The 22,836-nt window shown below is 37.2% G+C and overlaps 1 long non-coding RNA gene across 2 annotated transcripts in view; it reads left to right on the top strand.

Annotated features, from left to right (window-relative positions):
- LOC121074028 overlaps positions 1-22,045 on the top strand; it is a 44,278-nt gene extending 22,233 nt beyond the window's left edge. Inside the window, exons 5-8 of one of the 2 annotated variants that reach the window (XR_005822060.1) lie at positions 10,787-10,889; positions 11,568-12,329; positions 15,204-15,283; positions 21,465-22,045. This is a non-coding gene — a long non-coding RNA (uncharacterized LOC121074028). Of the gene's footprint in view, positions 1-28; positions 2,381-10,786; positions 10,890-11,567; positions 12,330-15,203; positions 15,284-21,464 lie in introns of those variants that run through there. The other variant, XR_005822059.1, reaches the window with a different exon arrangement.
- The last annotated feature ends 791 nt before the right edge of the window (positions 22,046-22,836 follow it).

Raw genomic sequence — 22,836 nt, 5'->3', positions numbered from 1 at the left:
TCTCTCTTTTTTTTTTTTTTCCCCCAAGTGTGAAGTAAGTAGTCCAGAGGGACTTAGCTGTACTGATCGGGTGCTGATTACAGTTCGGGTCTGCTAACTTCTTTGATGTGCCAGCATCCACAGCCTGTGGATAAAATATGATAATGACATCTCATGATTGGATCAGGCAATTCTCTTTGTGTACAGCCAAAGCAGAGCCAACAAGTCCATGTTGAGATACAACAATAAACAGTGTTGTCATTTTGTGCTACCCTTACTCATCCTGCAAATGCTTTCCTGCATGTGCTTGTTAGCAGGGGCAATATTAATAACACTGGGAGTATACCTCTGACACGCTACATGCAAAAAGCAAGGGCTATCAGACTTTGTGACTGTTTCAGACAGTGTAACCACAAATAATCAGTCTGAGGGGTTGTGTACCCAGTAAAACAATGGAGTGAGGTAAAAAGGCATTGTGTACACAAAGTAGTTTCAGCTAATTAACACAGCTTACAAAATAAGAGCAGAGATGTGGTAACCCATGCTTTGTCATGTGTCAGTACCAAGGTTATGTATTCAATACTCTCCAAGAGTTTATATTCTCTAAGAGTAGCTAGCACATGTCAATGTCTCTTTGCGTCTGTATCTTCAGCAATGTGGTAGTTGGATTAAGCAATTCTAAGAAAGCCAGCTACGTTTTTCTGTGCAGAGATGAAACCAATATAATGGTTGGAATTTTTTATATGGTGTATGAATTATTGTGGTTTGTTCCTATGATTTCACATGGCTTGAATTATATTTCATTGCTGTGTGGGTTTTATACTAGTATTTTGGAATGACTGTGTGATGCCCATTTTTGCTATATGTGTAATTCAAGAGGCTTTTTTCCATAATCATCATAGCATTCCATCTTGTTTCTGGGATTTTGAAATATGTTTAAGATTAGGTTAATTAAAGTTTCAAGCACAGAAAGGCATTGATTTGCCTTGATAAGAGTTATCAGTCAGTAACTAAATTAAAAAGGTTATATTTTTGTGATCTTGGCATATCTGAAAGGCATTAGGATAAAAACTACCTGATCTCTAGTCCTAGATTCACTATAAACACATCGGAGATAGGTACAATACAATTTTCTCCTACTCTGACCATGGATGAAGTTTGAAATTATAAAACTAACTTGACTCTCCTGCTTGAAACAAAGAGAGCTCCATCTATTGACACCATCATGGGATCCTGGCCACAGCAGGCAGGAGGACAGACATACATAAAGGGCTCATTTGTCTCCTTTTATGTATGCCTTATGCAGTAAGAAAGAAATAATTTCTGTGCTGAGACTGATATAACAAACTGGTCCTGAGTTGTTTTTTCAGATCCACATTATTATTTGTGCTTTGGAAGCTTGCTTTGCAACCACAGACTTGGGCATTTTTTTAAAATTATTTTTATTTTTTCTTTAATGCTGGCAGTCATGGTACAGACGTCTTTAGAGAACATTGTCACTTTTCCCACACAATATCTATTTTTCGATTAGTGACTGATAGATAATTCATTTTTGATGCTTCTCTCTCTCCTCAGACTGTAGTGCCATTGATGGTAGTTTTCCGGTGGGAACATTTGTTTACAAAGTGAAGTACTTATATGACCAAGCATTTTCTAAAGTTCATGTGATAATGAGTACTGACTTGAATATGCCTTGATCCCCACAGTTCTGCATTTCATTGCAATTTCCTGAACCCTCCAGCATCTGCATTGTTTATTTTGAAACACATATGTATGTCTTTCACACACTATATATATTGATCTTTCATGGGGTTTTTAGAATTGCCTTTTGAGTTCAGTTTTACTGAATTCCTACTGAATTGGTTGGAGTCAAATTTTGCCCAGAGGATTTGGTTCATTGGATTGTGGTCTTCAACAAATCTCCAGTCATAAGTACTATAGCCAGTTGCTATATTCTGATGCTTTGGTATTAGGAAGTAGATTTTAAAGCAATATAAATAAAATGGCAAAGTCCAAGACACTTTCATTTAAAAGAGTAGAATGTTATTGCTGTGTTAGCCAAGAAGAACAGCATGTGGGGAAGTCATGTCATTTTATAATCTTTTCTTGCCAGAGAAGATGCCTGTAATTTTCAGCCATTATTTTCCTGTGTTTTACAAACAAAATTAAGCTATAGCATTATATATTGTTCTAGGTGCAACGTTTATGTAACATGTAATTTATGTATGTCTCTCCTGAATTTCTTTCCACATCCTGTGTTGTCTCATACTCACTCTCTACTGGAAATAAAAAGAATTGCTTCATTGATTTGCACTTGCTTTGTAAGTTCTTGATTAGATTAGAACATTCCCTTTTCCAATTTATTTTAAGTTTGAGAAAAAGGATTAAAAAAATGAAATGCTAAGTCTGTATTTCTTTCCATAACAGCAATGTTTTCCTTGGCTCACATTCACTATTTTCAACTTTTGTTCATATATTAAGTTCATTTTACTCTGTGGGACAGGACTTCATAACATGATGTTTTCTGACTACCAATTGAATAGTTGCTTACTAATATATCAGAAAGCTATAAAAAATAAAATAAGTATGGCTGAATAAAAAGAAATTATGAGTTATTTATTACACAACAGTATTTAAAAATTGGACAAAAAAGGAATTTTTTAAAAAGGTCTTTATGATCAAAGAATATGTTATCAAATTAATAACTGCACACATAAATATTTGTATTTACTTTTGTGTTGACAGTGTTACATCACTAATAACATGTTTGTCACAGGTGGAGCCAGTACTGTCTCCAGAGCTGACACTGCCTCATCAGCTTGTTGAATCCTAATTCCCCTCATGGTGCATGTACAGCCTACTTGAATTCAGGCATCCAATTTCAAACTTCAGTTTGGATAGTGGAAAAGTTGTAAATGTTGAGTTAAATGAAATTTATGATCTAACTCAAAGGGAAAAAATGCTGAAGGGATCGAGGGCATCTCTGCTCCTACAGAAGACAATCTTCTTTTCTTGGTCCAGCTATGCCAGTAAAAGAACTCTCTGGCCTATAACTCTTTCGTTCTTGCTTCAACTTCTTCCACTGGCAAGTGGAGCAGGCAATGTGATTGCTTTCTCATCTATTAAGTAAACATGCCACGGTAACTCTAGCCACTAATATTTTTTCTTGAAACTAACTATGAAGTACCTGGAGGCAAGCTTCTGCCCCACTGCAGAGCCCAGTGCTACAAAAGGAAGGTGGTGTTGAGCAGCTGGGGTAGTTCTCTCTCGTGCAGAGCCAGCTGGATCTGAAAGAAGGTATAAGTCCACCTCCTTCACTAAGGCTGATGCTATAATGATTTGGTGCAGCCCCAATTATGCTGCTCAGCTCTTTGCATTTACACTGCTTTTCTCTTCTGGCATGATTAAGAGCAGGTGCTGTATGAGTTGGTGCCAGTGGAGAAATGTATGTCCAAGGTTTACTTAGTCTCTCAGTGAGTCTCCTTTTTAATTTGGTGTGAAGCTATGCCTTTCTGGAAAAAAAATGGTCTGAGAACTCGTGGGCAATATTGCAGGCTCCATGGTCCAGCACTGAAAGCTGAGAGGGCTCATATCTCCTCAAGTCAAGAAAGGAAAGCTCAAACCTATAACAGACTGCTGAGGCGCATTTGCTGAAATTGTTTGAAAAGATTCTGTAGAAGTTGATATCTTGATTGAAAATGTTTTCTCCAAGTAAAATGGTACTATATGTACAGAACACAACATGAAACTAATTTTCATTAGCAAGCATCTTGGCATTTACCCAGCTGTATTCAAAGATGTTAGAACATGCTACAGAAATGTACTCTGCTCAAAATTAATTGAAAAGAGTGAACCTGAGATTGCTTTCTTCTACTGACAGTTCTGCTTACAGCAGCAGAATGATTCCTTGCCATTTAAAAATACACTAGAAGCTATAAAAAGAAGCTTTAACCAATCAATCTGGGACATGTACATTTTTAAGCTAGCAAAGAAGTTCTATCTAACTTGTGTCTTTGTTTTGCTTTCCTTGTTTTGCTTTCCTTGTTTTGTTCAGTGTTATTTATGAAAACACTGTTTGAATTCATCTATTTCTGCAAAGAATTTCTGGATGCAGAATAACGTGATAGCCAAAAAATCTGTAATTGTTCTTCCTGCGTAGTCTCTGGGTTTAATTCCTTTCAAAGGTCTGTCCAAATTCAAATGTTTGGCTGTGAGTTGCTAGTCATGAGGGAGAAGTCCTCACAGGTTGAGAGTGGCTGGAAGAGCAGTATAATGTTGTAGGCATCCTCATGTCAGATACCAGTACTGGTTCCCTGTACTAGAAACTGGGAATCACAAGGTACAATTCACATGGATCCTCCTCTGGATCCTTAGCTGTAGATTCATTATTTTGTTCACGCAGCTATCTTCACAGGCATCTTGGGTATATTCATCTCAGCTGCGTCTAATTATCTGGCCATGGTAACAGTCAGCACTGGCATGCTGTACCACATGCAGCTGCTGTGCTTCTACAGAAAGGCCGCTCTGATAGTCATTAGCACTTTCCTTATTGCTGCTTAAACCAGACAGGCAATAACAAGACAAATGTTTCACTAGCTTGAGTTCTTTCCTGAGCCTTGATTCAAACAGAGAAATGGGTCCAAAATCCAGGAAACGTGGATCAAGTTGGATTTGGCTCGTCAAGTCAGTCTCACCTGTGCCAAGGTAGTGCTAGAATTTGGGGAACTGGTCCTGGGGAAGGATTTGGTGGTGAGGTGTAGCACCCTCCAGCAGCGGGAGAACAGGTGCACGCTGATCTTTGAGCACCTTGGACACTGACACTGCAATGGAAGAAGATTAGCACAAAAAGCAGATCTCAGTCCCTTTCCCCTGATGGAAGCATGTTTGGGATGATGCCTGCTGAGCAGTTTTTTCATCAGAAGAAAATGGGTTCATCAATAATCACCCAGCGTAAATAAGATCAAGACGTGGTGAGTGGCTCGAGAGGGTGCTGCAGGACAGCTGGCCTTAGTATGGTTTGATAGGAGTTGGAGAGAGAATTTTTCTTTTAAAGGGAAGCTTACCTTACAGCTTACAGACGTCTTTTTATTATTACTGCGCATAGCAATGACTTGGATTTTTAAACCGAAATAATACTAACGAAGAATGAAACAGAGGCAGACAACAGTATCACAGTGTTATTTACAACCTTTTTGCTGAAGGAAATAATAATACAGAAAATTGCACTTCATTATAAATTTTTCCGACTGAATTAGGAAATGTCCAGAGAAGCCTCAGGATTTTAATTAACCATTTTAATTTTAATACACTTTATAAACGCATCCATTGCCTTTTTCATTGCTTTCTCAGTTGCCTTTGTCACCTCAATTACTGAGGAACCAGCTCCAGGCAAACTTCATAAATATCCTTGCAGTCATTTTTCATGACTACTTGCCTTTTATTAGCAGATGTCTAAACAAATGCTGCAGAACAGTCGTATACAGGAACGATAACTTTACTTACTGTTTTCTTCTGATACTAGCTACTCTTCTCAGGTAGTACAGTCCTCATGGCTGATGATACACTGTTGACATTTTTGTCAGGGTTTTGACCGGCGACATTTGCTCTGGTGCTGAACTACCTGGTTTTCCATCATTCTTAGGCTAACACTATTTCATGACTTCATTTCACAATCAAATACTGCCAATGCTAATCAACTTAATTTCTGTGCTATTAACTGACTATACACTGCCTACTGTTGTTGTTAATTCAAAGTCAAGTGATTCTAAATATGGACTGAATGCATCAATCAGAAATGTGACCCTGTGCTACTTTTTCTTCCTACACCGTCTAGTCTATTTTGTTTGCTAAGGTTTTGTTTTTGGTGATCTGTGGCACCTTCAGATCTATATTGTTAAAGATAGAGAGGAATTACAAACTCCTAAGCATTCTTTCCTTCACATTACTAAGGCCTCCGTCAAACTTTTCATGTGTTATTATGTCATTTTTGTCTTTTTCATATGAAATCAAGAAAAAGGACAATAATTTTGAATTACTCAGTGATTCTATTTAGTTACTTAGCTATAAAAGGCTTTAAACTTTCTAAGCAATTTAAAGTGGCATCCTATAATGATATGTAATATGATAATATTTTACATAAATTACTCAAATTCCATGTATAAAATACTTCTGACATTATATGCTTAAGGTTTTTGATTTGTCCACTGATGGCTAAAATGTCTATTTATATTAATTTATGTTTTAGATTAGATTACCTTTCCTTTAAATTCATTTTTTTCTTCCTTATTTATGTAACCTACCATAATGCATAAGTTTGCAAATTGCATATTAGGTATCCATTCAGATATCCACTTTGAAAGGCAGGATAGGTGCTCTAGCACAAAGCACTAAACTATTCAGTAGTAATTTATATGTGAGTGGATCCATAGATCATGAGGTGAATGCAGAAAGGACTGAACCTGCTCTTATGGTTTACATAACACAAATAATATTTGATGTCCACAGACGGAATGCAGTGCTCAGGACTTTGTAATAAAGAATGAGAGCACAAAAGATAAAAGAACATTGAGTGTAGAGGGCATAACTCTGTAACGGACACACAGTGTTTAGAAGACTAGTGATATAACAAACTAATTACGTTTCAGTACAAACAGTGCCTGAACAGGAGATGTGGTCTGAGCCAAGCTCTCAGTACATGTGGCTCATGCAGCCCAATTTACATCACACTTTTTCAGTGAGTAATTGAGCACCCTACTGTAGATCTGTTTAGCTCTTTGATCATGTCCTTGTGCAGTTGCCATATATATGCTGTCCCAGAAACTGCATGCTCTATGCAGAGATGCTAATAATGAGGCATTTTTTCACTTATTTGCATGCAATTAAAAATGCAGTGGCAGTCAATTTGAAATGAGTCTGCTTCTTGCCAGTTGCTTGCCTTTTTAACATTTTTGAAATGGAAATTCTAGATTTGTTTTTGTCATTTAAGAGAAGTAGAGTACTTTACAAAGTATAGATCAAAATAAAGTGGAAACTTTTAGATAAACCTAAAACATTAAAATATTTTCCCATAAAATAATACAATTGTTTGGCTTATTAGTGTTGTCTGAGGATATTTCAGATATTTCAGAGGACTGGAAAACACTGGTATTATCACATATAATACCAAGCATTGGTATTATCACAAATTAGCAAAAATACCTTATCTTCTCTTCCCTGGGAAAATTTTCACTGAGAACCTTCAAAATAAATCTTCACTTGAAAATTCACCTCAGATCACTAAGATCTGCCAGATCAGCTTCGGGGGATCATCAGGCTTTTTTAACAATGTCTTATTACATTAATTTTCCTGTCTGTGCCTTTGGTTCAGTTCACTTATACCTGTAGCAGTAATTCTTTCCCTTTACTATGTGTTCATCAGGTAATTTTTATTTTTTCTCCTCCTTTTTGGTATGCCATATAACATATTTGTCTGGAAACCAATGAATTAAAATTGTCACAATATCGTTCCTTTGAATATAATCAGAATTTTAAATGACAGTAAGGGAAAATGTCCCCAAACTGCTGGAACAGGATATGTGAGTGACTAAAGGTCTGGCATATTTTGTCATGCACAGGAAGTTCTTTTTAAAGAAAGAATAAAATTTACTTTGTGATGTCTCTAATGAGAGGTTTCCTTAGCCTGAACTTGAAACTGAATGGAAAATAAATTTTGAATTGTTGGTCCAAGTAACCTATTTCCTTTCGTTTTTTTTTTTTTCCCCTCTTCTTTTCAGGCAATCAGTGTTCAATTTTTGTCTGCTTCTATGTGTTTATGACAGAACGTGATGTAGCTCTGAAACTATAGTTTCATAACTATATATGAATACATCTATGTGCTCTCTTGGATTTTGAGGATGATGTTCCCCTTAAGCATTACAGAGGTTGAAGGAGAAGACAAAATGCTCATTTTGAAGAAGTCAGATTGTTTTCTCCCTTTTTATTATCATCCTTTAATTTATTGTTATTATTTTAATACTGGATGAGTGTATTAGACCTGCTAATCCCAAATGATAATGGATGAAGCAGCTGCAGAAAAGAGTCTATTCTAAAATTTGCCTCTGCCCAGTTCCTTAATGAACTAAGAAACTAGACAAGGTGGTAGCACCAAAGCATGCAGCTCTCTACAAACTGGATCCCCAACTGCAGAGAAACCTTTGAGCTATGTTGTTTGCTGCTGGTCCAAGCTGGAAGTACCTAGAAAGGAAGCAGGAAGCTGGTGGATGGAGATGTGCATAGGAACAGTTCTCTGCCACTGCCTATCTTGCTTGTGTACAGAAAGGGGTTGCCAGCAAAGTTAGTGGAATTGTTGGGAAAAATTTACCCTATACTTTATTTACATATGTATTCTGTTACCATTCTAACTTATTCCATTTTCCCCAGTTCCTGGATGAAGTTTGGAGTGCAGCAACATGGAGTAACTATGTCTTAAATAAAGAGGTCATATAATATTTCCCCCTATGTTTCTGGGTGGAAGTTTGAATGGCTTAATTATTTGACATACTGACAAAGCATTTCTTGCTGACATTACTCATCTAGAACTGGGTCACAGTAGTACCCCTTGCTTTGATGCCTGGTGGAGAGTGAGAACTCGCTGCATGAAGCAACTGGCTATGTCAGGAGGCTCTTCATTTGATGTGCTTGTATTTTATTCACATTGATATAAGGGATGGAAGAGACCATATAATGTAACTGCATTCTTGAGAAATCTCTTTTTCTCTTGTCCTTGCCTAATAGCTTGTTATAGAAAATATTGTTTCCAACCAGTTATCCCTTTGTTGCCTTTAGGACCAATAGATAGGGTGACAGTTGCTCCAGGTGACAGCACAATTTGTGTGCTAATGTAATTAAATACAGACAGAAGCAGTGTTTAAAAACAAATAAATCCTACTACTAGAGCCCTGTGTTCCTCTCTGTGAGGGAAGTTAAACAATGATGTATCCATGAGGGAATAGAAATTAGAGATGTGATGGGGGCTATCTGCCAATGCAGTCCCATTCCAAATTGCTGCCATTTCTCCACAGGAATCTCAGGGCAGGGCTCCTCCAGCTATGAGTTTTCTGGGTGCCCTTTTAAAGCTCTTAACTTAGATAATCCTTCAGATTTTAGTTATCTGTAATAAAATATAAGAGGGGGACACAAGGTTTAGAGTGAGGAAGTACACAAAAAATAAAATTTAAAAAAAGGCAAAAAAATCCTGTTGTGAATCTCACAGGATTCTTTCTTTTGTTGAAATTTTGGTTTTGCTAAATAGTTGTTTGATTTCAAGGCTTGAAAATCAGAATTGTTAGGAAGATTTCTTGTGTTTTCTGTGTGAGGAATCATTATTTGCATATACAGCATTTCCAATGGCCTCATATTTGTGGGTTGTCAGGGTCTCTTCTGAGGACTCAATGACTTAAGGTCCAAATTTTTTTTGACAGTCCTCCAGTCTGGAGTGCTTTGAGTGTTTTTTTTTTTTTTTTTTTTTTTTTTTTTTGTGTGTGTGTGTATGCCTATGTGTGATTAACTGGGAAATTTGTTGATGTGTTTGAATATAATACTTACTCACAGATTTCCATTAAACTCAGCAGGACTGAGCAGTTCTGGTAACAAACCATAAATATTCATGTAGAACATTCCAAAATTCAGATACCCCAAGTATGTGAGCTACTGAATGCTGGTGAGATTATGATGTTTCAGATTTGCTAGAAGCAAGAAGTATCAGAAATACTGTGGTTACCATCCTATTGTTCATTGCTGTGTGCTTTTTGCAAATACTTAGGACATCTTTTAAGGACATCCATACCTTTGAAGTGTGTATCTTAAATGACTTCAAATCTGAAGGCTGAGAAGCTTAAATCCAACAAATAAAGGTTAATAAGATATTAAATTTGAAAAATCTCATGAAATAGTTTCTTGGTATGGAGTGTTGCCTTTTTTAGCAAATAAAATATTCTCTACGTGGTTTTCATTTTTTACATAGGAGAGGAGCATTGCCAAAGGAAATGTAGGACTTGTTTAGAGAAAAAACAGCTCTCTACTCCTCACATAATCACATGAATGACTAAATGCATAAATGGGATTGTCTGGTGAAAAGTAAATGGATTGGAAATCACTGACCAAGAACTCAGTTCACTTTAAAATACATGTGAATGATACATATGGAAACAATAGAGAGTGGCAACTGGCTTTGACTGTATGGAAATGGTAGCTGATCACAATGGCAGAACTTGGAGCTATGTTACCAACAAATCCTGTAACATTTTCTCCCAGCTGCTGCTTTCTGCTTATCTCCAAGGCTGAGCTCTCAGCTCTGCATAGTCACAGATTTTACACAGAATCTTAAACAATGGGAGAGCAAGGGCAAATTCAGCAACTTACTGCAACTGCCAGAGTGACAGCAGCAGAAGGAGAAGACAAAGCAAAGCAAAAAGTGGGTGTTAACAAGGACATCTAATAACCATCTGACATAGTCTAGAAGCCTGTGCTGTACTGCTCTGCCTGCCAGCATATTGATTTTAAACTCTGCATGGCACCCAGATGCTAACAGTGATGGGCAATAAATAAATAACATTGTTTTGTTCACAATGAAGATGACTCAGGATACTCAAGAGACAGGGAATGATTCATACGTGGCCTTCAGACTTCATCAGTTCTAAGCTATTCTGTTTGCCCTCAGGAATTCAGTAACTGGGACAGGGAAACAGTTATTAGCATGTTAGTTTTGTGCTTGGCTACTATATGTTAATTTACAATTGTTCCATGTTCAAGTGAGTTACTTATTTCCCAGGTGCTTGCAATGAGGATATTGTGAGAAGCTGTATATACTAGGATGTGTGCCTGGTGGAATGAATTCTTCTACCACTACAAGGCATGGAAGTGAGCAGCAAAAGGTGAAGCAAATGAACTGTGATCTGGCTTCTCCTCTGCTACAGGTGCCTTTCTGAAGAAACTTCACCATCCTCTTTCTGAGTTTTGCACCTGATGTTTGAATTACTTTTACATAATGTTGTCCGTCCCCTCCCCCCCCTTCTATTTTTTTCTTTTCTAGCAGATATCAGAATGGAAAGGTCCTAAGCCACACTAGTTCACTAGTTCATTTTGTTGTAAGAAAAATGCAAATAAAAAGTGTAACAGTTTAAAATTATCATTTCCCTTTAATTGGTCTGTACTTCTTCATGGCCACGTATTTTGAGTGGATCATAGTCCTCCATTTACTGCTACGTGCTCTTGTTGCTGAGTACTTGTTGCTTTCGATCCTTTTCTCTGTTCAAGTTTGACTCTAAACTTTTCAGCACACAAGAATACAAAGCTAACAGCCACCTTTAGTTCTGTCTCAAAAGTTACTTGAGAAAGTTCCAGTTCATGTACCAGAGGCACAGACTGAAAAATGACTTGCCTGGTAGCAAAAGTACACAACTGGTTATTATGACCAGCAGCTGAAAACTTGAGGTGTTCTGATTTCTTTTATCTGGGAGGATTTGAGGATAAGGTTCTATGATGTAAAAGAAAATTTTTACATAGACATGTTGCATTGTTTAAAATCTCTTATTTTTCTCCTTTTATTACAGCTTGACAATTGTGATTAGAAGCAAATGTCTGATTTGAGAAAGCCAATTCAGGAATACAATTGCGTCTGGCACTGTCTTCTGTTCTGCACAAACCTACACAACCATGAACATCCAGCTTCAGCCTTGTGCAGTGTGGGATCCAGATGGATGTTTCTGCTGAGTCTGGGATTTTGTTTACACATGCTTCCACTAAAAAAAAATAATCCACATACAGTCAATTAGTAAAAACCATTCATAAAATTAATGCATTTTAATATTATTTATATTTAATAGATACTATAAAGGTAGGGATGCTATATTTTCTTGTTAGGTTTTAATTCCATTCTAACCTTTTCTGTTTCTCAGTTTTATTTATACTTTGAAAAGGAGTTTTGACTATGCTGTCTGAATGACTACTTTTTTTTCAGCTGAAATTTTTTCCAAGTTTCCTAATGAAAAGGGCCTCTTTCTGCTTCATCAGTTTCATTTGTTCATTGCAACAAAACAGCGCGGGAGGATTACATTTGTCAAACAAAATGAAAACATATTTAAGGGACAGATATTTTTTCCAAACACTAATGGGGTTCTTTGCCTAAGTCTACAATAAGAGATTTTAACCAATGTCAGTTCAGAAGCTCTGTAAATCTCTCAAAGTTGGGCAATATAATAATGCTTAGTACTTTTTTACTGCCTTCCAGTTCAACTGCTTTATCACTATCAGCCAAAAATTCTCAAGATTCATCATAGGGAGTCTCAGTGTGTAGCATCACCTCCAGCATATAGGTAAAGCTACCAACATTATTTGTTCACCCTTCCCTCCTACTTCCAGAATGCCTTGGCCACCAGGTTTCTAAGCAATGTAGTCAGCTGCAGCTGGCTGCTTTGCAAGCAGACGTGGTGCAACTGAGGTCCACGGAAATACAGCAGCTGCCTGCAGCAAAGGTTGTCTCAGCTCTCAGGTGACTTCTGTGCTCTGTAGGCTTCTGGAGTAAAACTTATGCTACAATATATTAGATACAGCAGGTGTTTCCAGACATTTAGTACTTGGTAGTTTGTAGCATGCTTTTGACTAAGCTTTTGACTACACAGAAGCTATTTGTTGCCTACTCAGGATGCTCAGGTTGGTGTGTTAGGAAATGAGTGTAATTCCTGCTGCATACAGGTGAGTGTTTTCAGAGAAAAAATATTCACTAGCATTTAACAACATACTGTGTGCATTGCTGTCTTTGTCACTTACATCCAGGAGCCATAAATGGTGTTAACATTTATTTTGGATTAGATTAATTTAAATTTGAACTTTCTCCTGTTTTTCTCCTTTTTCATCCTGTGATTTGAAATAACTATTTTCTCCATCGTTCATGAAGAAATTTCCAAAGATATTTGAGTATTTATTCTTCTCGAGACAAACATGTCAGCCATATATTCTACTTTAATGCGGCTCAGATTGCCATGTAATATCCCCAACTCAGAAATATCATATTTAAAGGGGAATGTTTTTATTAGATCTGCTAAAAATACTACATCTGAGCATGAGATATGCTAAAATTTCTAGCTGCAAACCAGAATTAAATGGGTCTATCTGAAATCCCCAGAATGACCTGGAAATATATGACTCCATATTTCCTAACTGCTAAATAGCACTAAGAATAGTTTGCGATACTTCATATATTGCTCAGCATGACATGCTATAATTGCTGTAGGACTGTGAGCAGGTGTCCAGAAGATTCTGTACCTGACACACCATAAGTAAAATTGATAATCATCACACTTCCTCTGTCAATATTGCTGTCTATACAAGAAATGTAGCAGAGTGCACCCAGGTATAATGCAAGATCATCTCTTGATATAAATTTGACTTAAAGGGAGTCACACATCTAAGTTATTTGAGGCCTAAAGACCTAAATCATAATGAAAAACATTCACAGGAAAGATTGTTCTGTCAGAAAGGTTAATTCTAAAGGGTGCTTATTCCCTCTCAAGTTGTGTTTGGATGAGGCATTTACTGTTTTGTACGTGGCATAGTGTAGCATGTTTTTTTGTAATGTAAGACAAAACACAGGAGGAGCATAGAAAGAGGAAATCAAAAGCTTATCAATGGTGAACAGAAGTAAAAAAATGAATTATATGGAAAATGAATTACATGAAACAGCTTAAAAGTGAAATTACTGGAGATTTGGTGGTCAGAAAAGGAGAAAGTGTTTGAATAGAAAGGAATAGGCATTAAAGTCATTCTATATTTCATATGGATAATGGTCATTCTGAATTGATGTGTGATGATCTGGGAATGGGTATGTTAAAACATACAGACATTTATTTTTGTCATTAATGATTTTCTGCATGCATTTACAATGAGTCTTACTAACCATATTTTGATGATTTTGGGGGTATTTCCACCACTGTTAGCGAATGATACATACAGAGGATGTCTACCCATGCTTCTTCTTGAAGAATGCATCCAAGTGTCAGTTCCCAACAGCCCCTTCAAGTGGCAAATATTTTGACTAAACATGCTTCAGTTTTAGGTCATGAGATTTATGAGTAGATCGAGTGAGACTAATGCAATGCTTATGTTCAATTTTTGTCAGTGGACAAATGGGACAAATGATTCTTGATATAAAGCAGAGTCTGCCTGAGGTCTTATTTTACTTCACAGCTATAAATATCGCTCTTGCCAAGTCCTGTTCATTTCCTAGAATGGTCACTTGGTTTGCAATTTTGAGTTTACTTTTGAGATGAAGAATTTTGCTGTGTGTTTTGTGATCTGTCTTCTGCATTTCCATCATCAAACTTCTAAAAGCAGAATTTTACTTTGGAAACTGTGCCCATAGAATAAGAAGCTAATGACCTATTGCCACAAGAGTATATACAAATGGACAGTTATCAAAGTTGTTAGGTTGCCACACATTCAGTAATCTTCTGTATAGCATAAGACAAATGTAAACTGTTTTATCATGTTTATTTGTTTCTCCGATGTCTCTGACAAATATTTTTGAAATACTTATTTTGACTTGGAAGTTCTTCATGGTTATTAGATGTGCAAACTATGTGATTCAAAGTCACAGTGTTTACAGTCAGTTGATATTATATTTCTTTATGCTGTGTTTCTTGAATACATTCATAAGTCTGCAACATGCTTTCTTAACTAGCTGTTGGCAGTACTTACTGAAATCTGGACAGGAAGGTCCTCTGATCAAAAGACATAGTCTGTACTCTTTGGCTTGATCCAGCCCACTGACTTCTGTAAATATAGGCAGCCCCTCCAAAAAACAGCTATGCTGGCTTTTCAGCTTTTTCAGCTGAGATTTGGAGAAAGGGGCCAGTACAGAATTAGATATCCATGCCAGTTGGTTTTTGGAAATGTATGAGAACATTCTTGGTTTGGTAATAGTTCCTAGCTGAGTGACTTCCTAATTTAAATTTATTTGTATTTCATTTCTCATTGATCTACGTTTGCTCAGCTACAAAGTTTCTTGGTGTGCCATGTATCCACAGCTTGGCTGATTTGGAACTCTGTTTGCCATTTGATAGCCCACAACAACATGAACCATCTTTCTGGGTCCTTGATGTGTCACAACATTGAATTTAGGAAACAGGAAAACATTTTTATATCCGGGAGTGAATGACATATGATCTGTGTCTTTTTTATTCTGCCTTCAGGGAAAGTGATGAAGAAATGGCTATATCTCATAGAGAATGAGAGAAGTTTTGCAGAAAATGGCTGGAGAAAGGTCAAATTTGTGAGTATTGTATATTGTGAAATGTACATTGTGAAACTAATGAAAAACTTGTGAAATTGGTTTTTACTGAGTAGAGCGAAAGCAGAATCTGGCCTATAGGGAGAAGCAATGAGTATGGAATCAGAACAGTACAATAGCTTTATTTACATAAAAACTTAGTAAAACAAGCTGTGTTATTTTAGCTAAGTCTGCCCGATTTACTATCCAAACACAATAGTTAATGATACATAATTGGCATCTGATCAGTACCACAGAAGTGGAATGTTGTTGTGCAATGTTCTGCGTTAGGAGCACTCCCAGTGCATTACCAGCGAAGCCTGCTACACAATGCTGACAGAGAGTGCACACGAGGGAGCAGTAGCCCCAAATGTGCTTTTGGAAGATATGGGCTAATCCTGTGTTGTAACAGTAAAATCATTGTGTTTATGAGTGTCAATACTCTGCTCCAGAGGCTGCTGCCTCTGAGTTAGATTAAGGCCAGGGACCAGTCTAATCTAAGGCAGCCTGGGGTTGCTCACAGGCGTTGGATTGTCATAGTGCAGGATGCTCAGTCAGCTGCCATTACCCTCCCTTCTCTTGCTGTTGCATCTTGTTCCCACCCAAAATACTGAACAGCACCAAGGAGCCTGGCTCTGACAAAGGCACTGTAGTTCTGCAGGCACTGCTGCCAAGAAGTACAAAAGACCTTGCTTTGCTCAGAAAAAGTGGGAACAAAAATGATATACTAATACAAAATACTTCATCTTCTGACTGTAATTTTCTTCCTTATTCCCCTGTTTGCTTTGCGGTTTTGTTTCTGTTTCTTCATTTTATTTCTTTTCCTTTTCCCTCATAGTCCCATATTAATGCCATCCTTTTGATGCAGTAGAATTCACTGATTTTGAATTTGTCAGAATAGTTTGTTTATAGGTTTATGTAAAAAATGTTCCTGTTCACTAAAGTTGACACAAGAAACAACCCTGTCTTTGTGGAAGGACTACATGCTGTTCTGACTAACACGCTCAGAGCTTCATTTCCCTTTTTTTTTTTTTCCTGACACAACTGGTTTCTAGAAGTTGGCAGGCCTTCATCTTTTAAAAGATGGAGAAGTAGAAGGTGGTAGGTATAATTCAGCTCATGGCTGAAATTCTGTTTTTGACAGCAGAACACTTCAGTTTAAAATATCTTAAAATAAGTAAGGTCAGAACTAATTTGTTCATGACTGGGATACCTTACGGAAGCAGTTCCAGGAGATGCTGGGAAAGTGTTGTGAGATGAGACAGAGCACTTTGAGTCACCATGGAGCTAGTGCGCAGGTAAAGGACTAAATAACAGCTTGTAGTCCTCCCAAGCTTATTTAATTATTTATTTATAAATATTTTTTGTTTGTTTCTTTCTTTCTTTCTGGACAGTTTTTTGTTCTTAGACAATTGTATATCATTGTGAATTCATAGCATGGTCTAAAACTCTGTGTTCATGTTTCTGGTTTACTCTCAGCAAATCTTCAGAAGAAGGTGTCTAGGAAGAGGTTTCCACAAAACCAATGTTTTCTGAGGGACATAGGTGGAGCAATGTCCATTTTCCTTTTAATTCTCAGACACCAACCAACATGAGCAGTTTTGCTCTGCAGTGGTACAAATTTATGGATTAGTTGAGATTCTGAAGCTACCTCTTACTTGTCTCAGGTCAGGGGGAAACGAGTAAAACTAAAAGAAACAATTTCAAATGCCCTAGTCTATGAACAGTCAAATCTTGCTCTTACTTTATTTAAGAAGAGAGTTTCCACCTGGAACACAAATTTTACAGGTTCAAATACCCTTTGTACAAGAAATTCTTGTATGAAATACATATAACTGATGTACATTTCAGAAGAGGATGCTGTCTTTGTTCTGTTACAAATGCAAGCAAATGAGCGAAAATCTTCTAGGCACCTGAATCATAGATGTAAAGGGAGGGAAGTATATGGTGAAGGAGATGAACTAATGCTTATGTGCCAGCAGTACAGATTATATTAAACCGGTAACTGACAGGAAAACCATGAGTAATATTTGTCCAAAAACTGTCTACATGCATCAGTGCATGTATATCGAAACCTTTACTTTTGGTCAAGCTGATGTAAGACAGACCACGAATAGGGGAGATCTTGAGAAGCATAATGAGGTATATTTGTATGCTTTGCTTTGATTTTGTTTGCTTGTTTGCTTGAATAAAGTCCTGGGATAAGCTTGGAAGCTCCAGTCAGTCCATTTGTATCAGTGATGGCTGGAGAGTTGACAGGCCCTCTCAGCTGGGGTAACAGGTATTAAACACAGTAATAGAAAAAATAATTTGCCCAGACCATGTCTTGGGGCTGTGGTTAAGGGAGAGGATTCAAACTGGGCTGTAGACTTCTTTAGGGATTTGACAGCTGCAAACGGGTCTTTTGTTTTCCCCATTTTATCCTAAGCTGTTTTTAGTGTTTCCTGGAGCTGTGCACCTGGGAAGCTTTTACTCCATGTTTATGACAGTTCAGCAATGTCAGCTGTGGTTACCTGAGACACAGTGGTTAAACCTGACGTAGTCTGGGATGTGCCACAAACTCCACAACCAGTAAGTTGTTTTGTTTTGTTGGCTCAGTGATGATATATTATAGACCTATGGAGAGAGATACTGTAGGTAACACTTGAGCAGTTAGAAGTGTTGAAAATTTTATTTTGAAGTGCTTAGTTTCTGGTATTCAACATCGTCAAGCTCATTTCCACACTGAAGGCACAGTCCATTGCATCAATGGTAACCAACATGAGCCTCATTGGTGTGCAGAGTGACATTTTGAGGAAATCTGCAGAATAATCTAGCAAATTCACACACACTCGTATATTAAAGCAAATGTCAGTGCTGGCTGAATAATACCATTATTATTATTATGTCGTTATGATAATAAAGGTTCTTCTGACCTTTGTGCCACAGCTTCCTCATCAGTGACAAAAATGTTTAGTTAATATATTGCATTCTATAGTTTTGTGAAGGAAATAAAAAAGTCCTGATCAAAAGGACCATAAGCCTGGCAGGTAGTTGTGTTTATGTACCATCCAACACAAGGATCTCCACTACTGATTAGTACCTTTGGGCACTAACTTAAAATATGTTTTTGATAACAGTAATAAACTCAATTCCATCATATTCCAGGTACAGTAAAAAGGTAGCCTTGGGATGTCTTTTGGCATTGATCAGTTCTTTTAAATGGCCCTGTAATGATATAAATGGTTTTATGCACTGAATATTTCCTAACTAGCTAACCAGGATGTGTGTACTATACACACGTCTTCTCTAGGTGAATCAGGGCTACCTCATGGGTACATGGTGGACTCAATATTGGTAAGGGCTAAGTGAAAAATATTCTGCACCTTGAGCAGGAAAGGACATGTTCTATCTCTATATTGTGAAATTCCAGCTGTAGATAGCATGAACTAGAGAAATGATCACAGAATCTCATGTGACCACAGCTTCGTTGTAATAATTTCTTTTTTTATCTCTTCTGCTGCTTATCAAGAGGCTGCCAAGAAGTAGGAGGCTCTCATCTTGGTTTCTCACTGAAATTAAGAAAGAGAAATAGTTTTCTGTACGTCTTCCTGAACACTTTCTGAAACACTCCAGCTGGCATGATAATTCAGGAGATATACTCATTCAGCCACTAAATTGTTTGTAAACTGTGCTCTTTGCATAGATTGTGTTATGGTTTCCCAACTGAAACAGCTGTGGATGTATTTACACTCTGAGAAAGCTGGAGCAGTGGCAGAATCTTGCAGTTTTAGTAGTTGCTCATCAGCTGACGTAAAGGCAAAGCCAATGTGGAGCATGTGCTTATTCCCTCTCTCTCTCATCTCTAACTCTACCCATGTGTTGCATTTAACTTGCATGGATCAGAGAACTCACCATTCAAGGCTTTTGGTAGTACACGTCCGTGACCACGTTAAATCCCAAACAGCTTAAGGATAGATCATTAAAGACTTCAGAAAATAAAACTCTTTATGGGAATGGTAAAATATAAAATAGTTTTATATGGTGAAGAATGAAATGCAAAACCAAGGATCAAAAATTATCCAGTGGTGAGTCTGTAATTTAAAAAAAAACAAAAACAAAAACATTATATATTTTCAAGGGCCCTATGATTCTGTTGCCTAGAGCATTCCTTTCCATATATCCTTATACAAATACACTAAAGTTGCTTCTGAAACTTTACTGACTACAGAGAAAATGTTCATGGTTTTGTATTTATATAGAGAATTCCTTTTATAGCAATAAACTCATGAATATCTTGAGAATACTTTACTCCTGTCTTTGCTTTAGAAAGCAACCTCTAATTGATGGTGATTATGGTAGTGTGTAACCAAAAGATTGCAGCACTGCATTTTTTTTTCTACTAAGTAGACGAGTTTTATTTACTGTTTTGTCAGTTATACTCTCGTTTGGAAAGGAAAGATGCTATAGGAACAGAAGTGATGGAAACAATTTGAGAAGTCAAAAATGTTTCACAGTTTTTGTATAAAAATAGCTGCCAATTTACTGTCATTATTAAATTGCCATTAATTGGACACTCTAAGATGTGGTAAGCAGAGAATAAACCACATTGAGAGGAGACACTTGTCAGACCAAATGGAAGTGTGTTCTTTTAAACACTTTCATGCTGGATGATTCTCAGAAATAGATTTGCTTTATAATACACTCCCGCACCCTAAAAAATGTATATATATAAAAAAAATAGTTTCCAAAGAAGATGAACTGGAAAGAGGACCAGAAAGACTGACTAAGGTGTGCTTTCTTACCCTTCAGTTTGTTAGCTGTTTTAACAGTGAACTTGTCATTATTTCTAGTATCCTTATGAAATGATATGTGCAATCTTAATACCTGTATGTTTCCACTTTTCTGATGACTTTCACAGGGGAGTTTACTAGATTAATAAAATAATCTTCACAGGCCTTCCCAAACCCCAGTGAGGGCAGGGAAAAGGTTCCCAGTGACTTCATTTGCTTCTGAATCAGCTACAGTATGGTGGCATCCCAAAAGTGCCTGAAATTGTGCAATGCACAAATACAAACCTTATGCTGGGTTTTGGATTATCAGTGCAGCCAAGGAGGAAATAAGAAAACAGGAGCTACCTCTCTTTGGGGGAAAAAATGGGGAAATAACTATTTATTGGGCTTACAGTGCAGAAAGATTCCCAAAAAAAAACCAAAAACAAAACAACGAAGCACTCAGACAAAATAGTCTTAACTCCCACCCCCAAGCATTAAGTTCAAACACCTCACAAACATCACAACATCTTCCAAAACATAGAAAATCCCTTAGGAAAAGGTTTCGCATAATCGGGAATTTCCTTACAGGAGATTGCTCAACAACTCTTAAGCAACATTTCCATTATGTGCAAAGCAAAACCAAAAGCTCATGGTGTTCCAGCATGCATTCACTTGCTGCCTGAAACGGTGTGTCCACTAAGACTAAGGTCTGCTTTATTCTCAGATCCTTTGTAAGGTGAACATGAATTAGGAACCTAATCCAGGAAACTGATCTTCACAGCTGTGAAGTGGTGTTATCACCTCATTTGTATGTGTCAGCAGGAATAATGCCTAATATTAAACCAGTGCAGAAATACTGGGAAGAGTTGAAGGCTTTCCTGATCATGGACCAACTTATTAATTTATTTTAAATGATGAAAATCCCTTTCACATTTTCATTTGACTTAGTATTTATTTTTTTGTGGCTCAAGGTTCCCGGCTGAAGGAACAAATAAAGAAACAAGTACAATGCACCATTCATATATTTCTGGCCTCAGAACAGAAGCAATTATTCCAAAGGAAGCAGAGTAACTAGGACCTGCTTTTTCCTACACTGATTTGCAATAAGACTTTAAAAGTAAAAGCTACAGGAGAAAAGAGTCACAAAGATTCCAACAGGGGAAATATCATGGCAAATTTGTCTGCCTTTTTACAGCTCTCACCTTTTTCATGCCTTTTGACTTGCTTTGATATTGGATAATTCTACTTATATAACTCAGAATTGCTACAGAATTTTATTTTGGAAGCTGAAAAAAGAATTTGTGCTTTGTAGCAGCAAAAGAAGTTTTAACCTCCTGCAAAGCTTCTAGTTCTTTCTTTCATCTGCCTGCTGTTATTTTTTAGGCAAGTACTGTGTGTGGATGTGAAGGCATGTTTTGTCTTATTTGCAGTCCCGCAACCTCACAATCCTTCTCGGAGTTAGTGCAGCGCAGTTAGCGGCACGCCAAATTTACAAGCCAGGAGAGTTTGACATCAGTGGGAGTCGTCTCATAAAGGAGCGTACAACGTGACTCCAGAAGAGAGACGTGAATTCCTCAAGCTCTTTGTAAAATAAACAAAATGTTGATGTTTGTGGTGAGTTGAACATCTGCGTTTCTCTTTGAGAAATAAGCGAACTTTGAAAATGCCATTTTCCCCTGGTTTTATTAAATTCAACAGTTGAGAAAACTTGGCCGCCAAAAGTATTTCTAAAAGGAGTGACCAATAAAGAGTGGTGCCTTTTATTGTATTGAGAAAACAGATGCACTAACCTTTTCCGTTATTTTATTTAATTTATTTATTTATTGTGGCTTGCACTTGTATACCTCTTGCGGATGGTGGTTCCATTTCTGGTCTCACTGTGTTTACTTTTTGTCTCTGTGGGTGTTAATTCACATATTACAATTCAAGACTTTTCTTCTCAAGGAAAAGTTGTATAGGATGAGCAAAAAAGAGGATCAATTTCGTACTTATATTTAAGCTAAAAGGTTGTTTTAAAGAGTGTTTATTTTTTTCTCAGGGGAGTTTCAGCATGACCATAAACATTTAAAAAAAAACAAAACTAAAATATTATGGATTATGCATAAATTTAAATATCTTCTGAAAAGTATTTGTGCAAACCTGGACTGCCACATTTGTTTACACCAAATCTGAGCAAAATTAAACATCAGTGTGATTTTTTATATTTTTTTAATAGCTTTGACTTTTTGTTTTTTTTGAGAACATTTTACTTCTCAAAATGTACTATTTCAGACAATATAAGATGAGGGAAAAATATGTCCCAGGTAACTATTATGATATATCCAAAGAGAAACATTTATTTTCTGAACTTGATTAACAAAGGGATTATGCCTTTCATAAAACTGAAGTCTGGTGAATAGAGTTTGGTCTCATGATGTCCTGGTCTACTTGTGAGATGAAGACCTAGGCTTCATGGGGTGAACAGGGCAGTGTTAACACTCAAGTCACACGTATTTTGGATGGTTTTCCCAACACATAGAGTGGTGAAACTTGCTTTTGTTGTGAGTTACGTTCCATATTTCACATAATCAAGGACAAGCACTGTAACTCAAAAGCTGAGGAGAGGAAACTCTGAAAGAAGTTCACAGGAAGAATCTGACAACAGTTCCCTGAGGCTGAACATGTCACTTGTCACTGATCCAGGCAAGCAGTGTTGGCCACAGCTGGCTCCTTTCTTCTCCTTGCGAAGGGTCCAGAGCATGCAGCCAGCACTGTTCCTACAAAAGCCAGCTCTGCTCCCTCACGTACCCAGGGCTGGCATGG

The sequence above is a fragment of the Cygnus olor genome, chromosome 8, assembly GCF_009769625.2.
Source record: "Cygnus olor isolate bCygOlo1 chromosome 8, bCygOlo1.pri.v2, whole genome shotgun sequence".
Classification (NCBI taxonomy): Eukaryota; Metazoa; Chordata; class Aves; order Anseriformes; family Anatidae; genus Cygnus; species Cygnus olor.
Note: the sequence above shows the minus strand (reverse complement) of the source record. Positions and strands in the feature narration are given on the sequence as shown.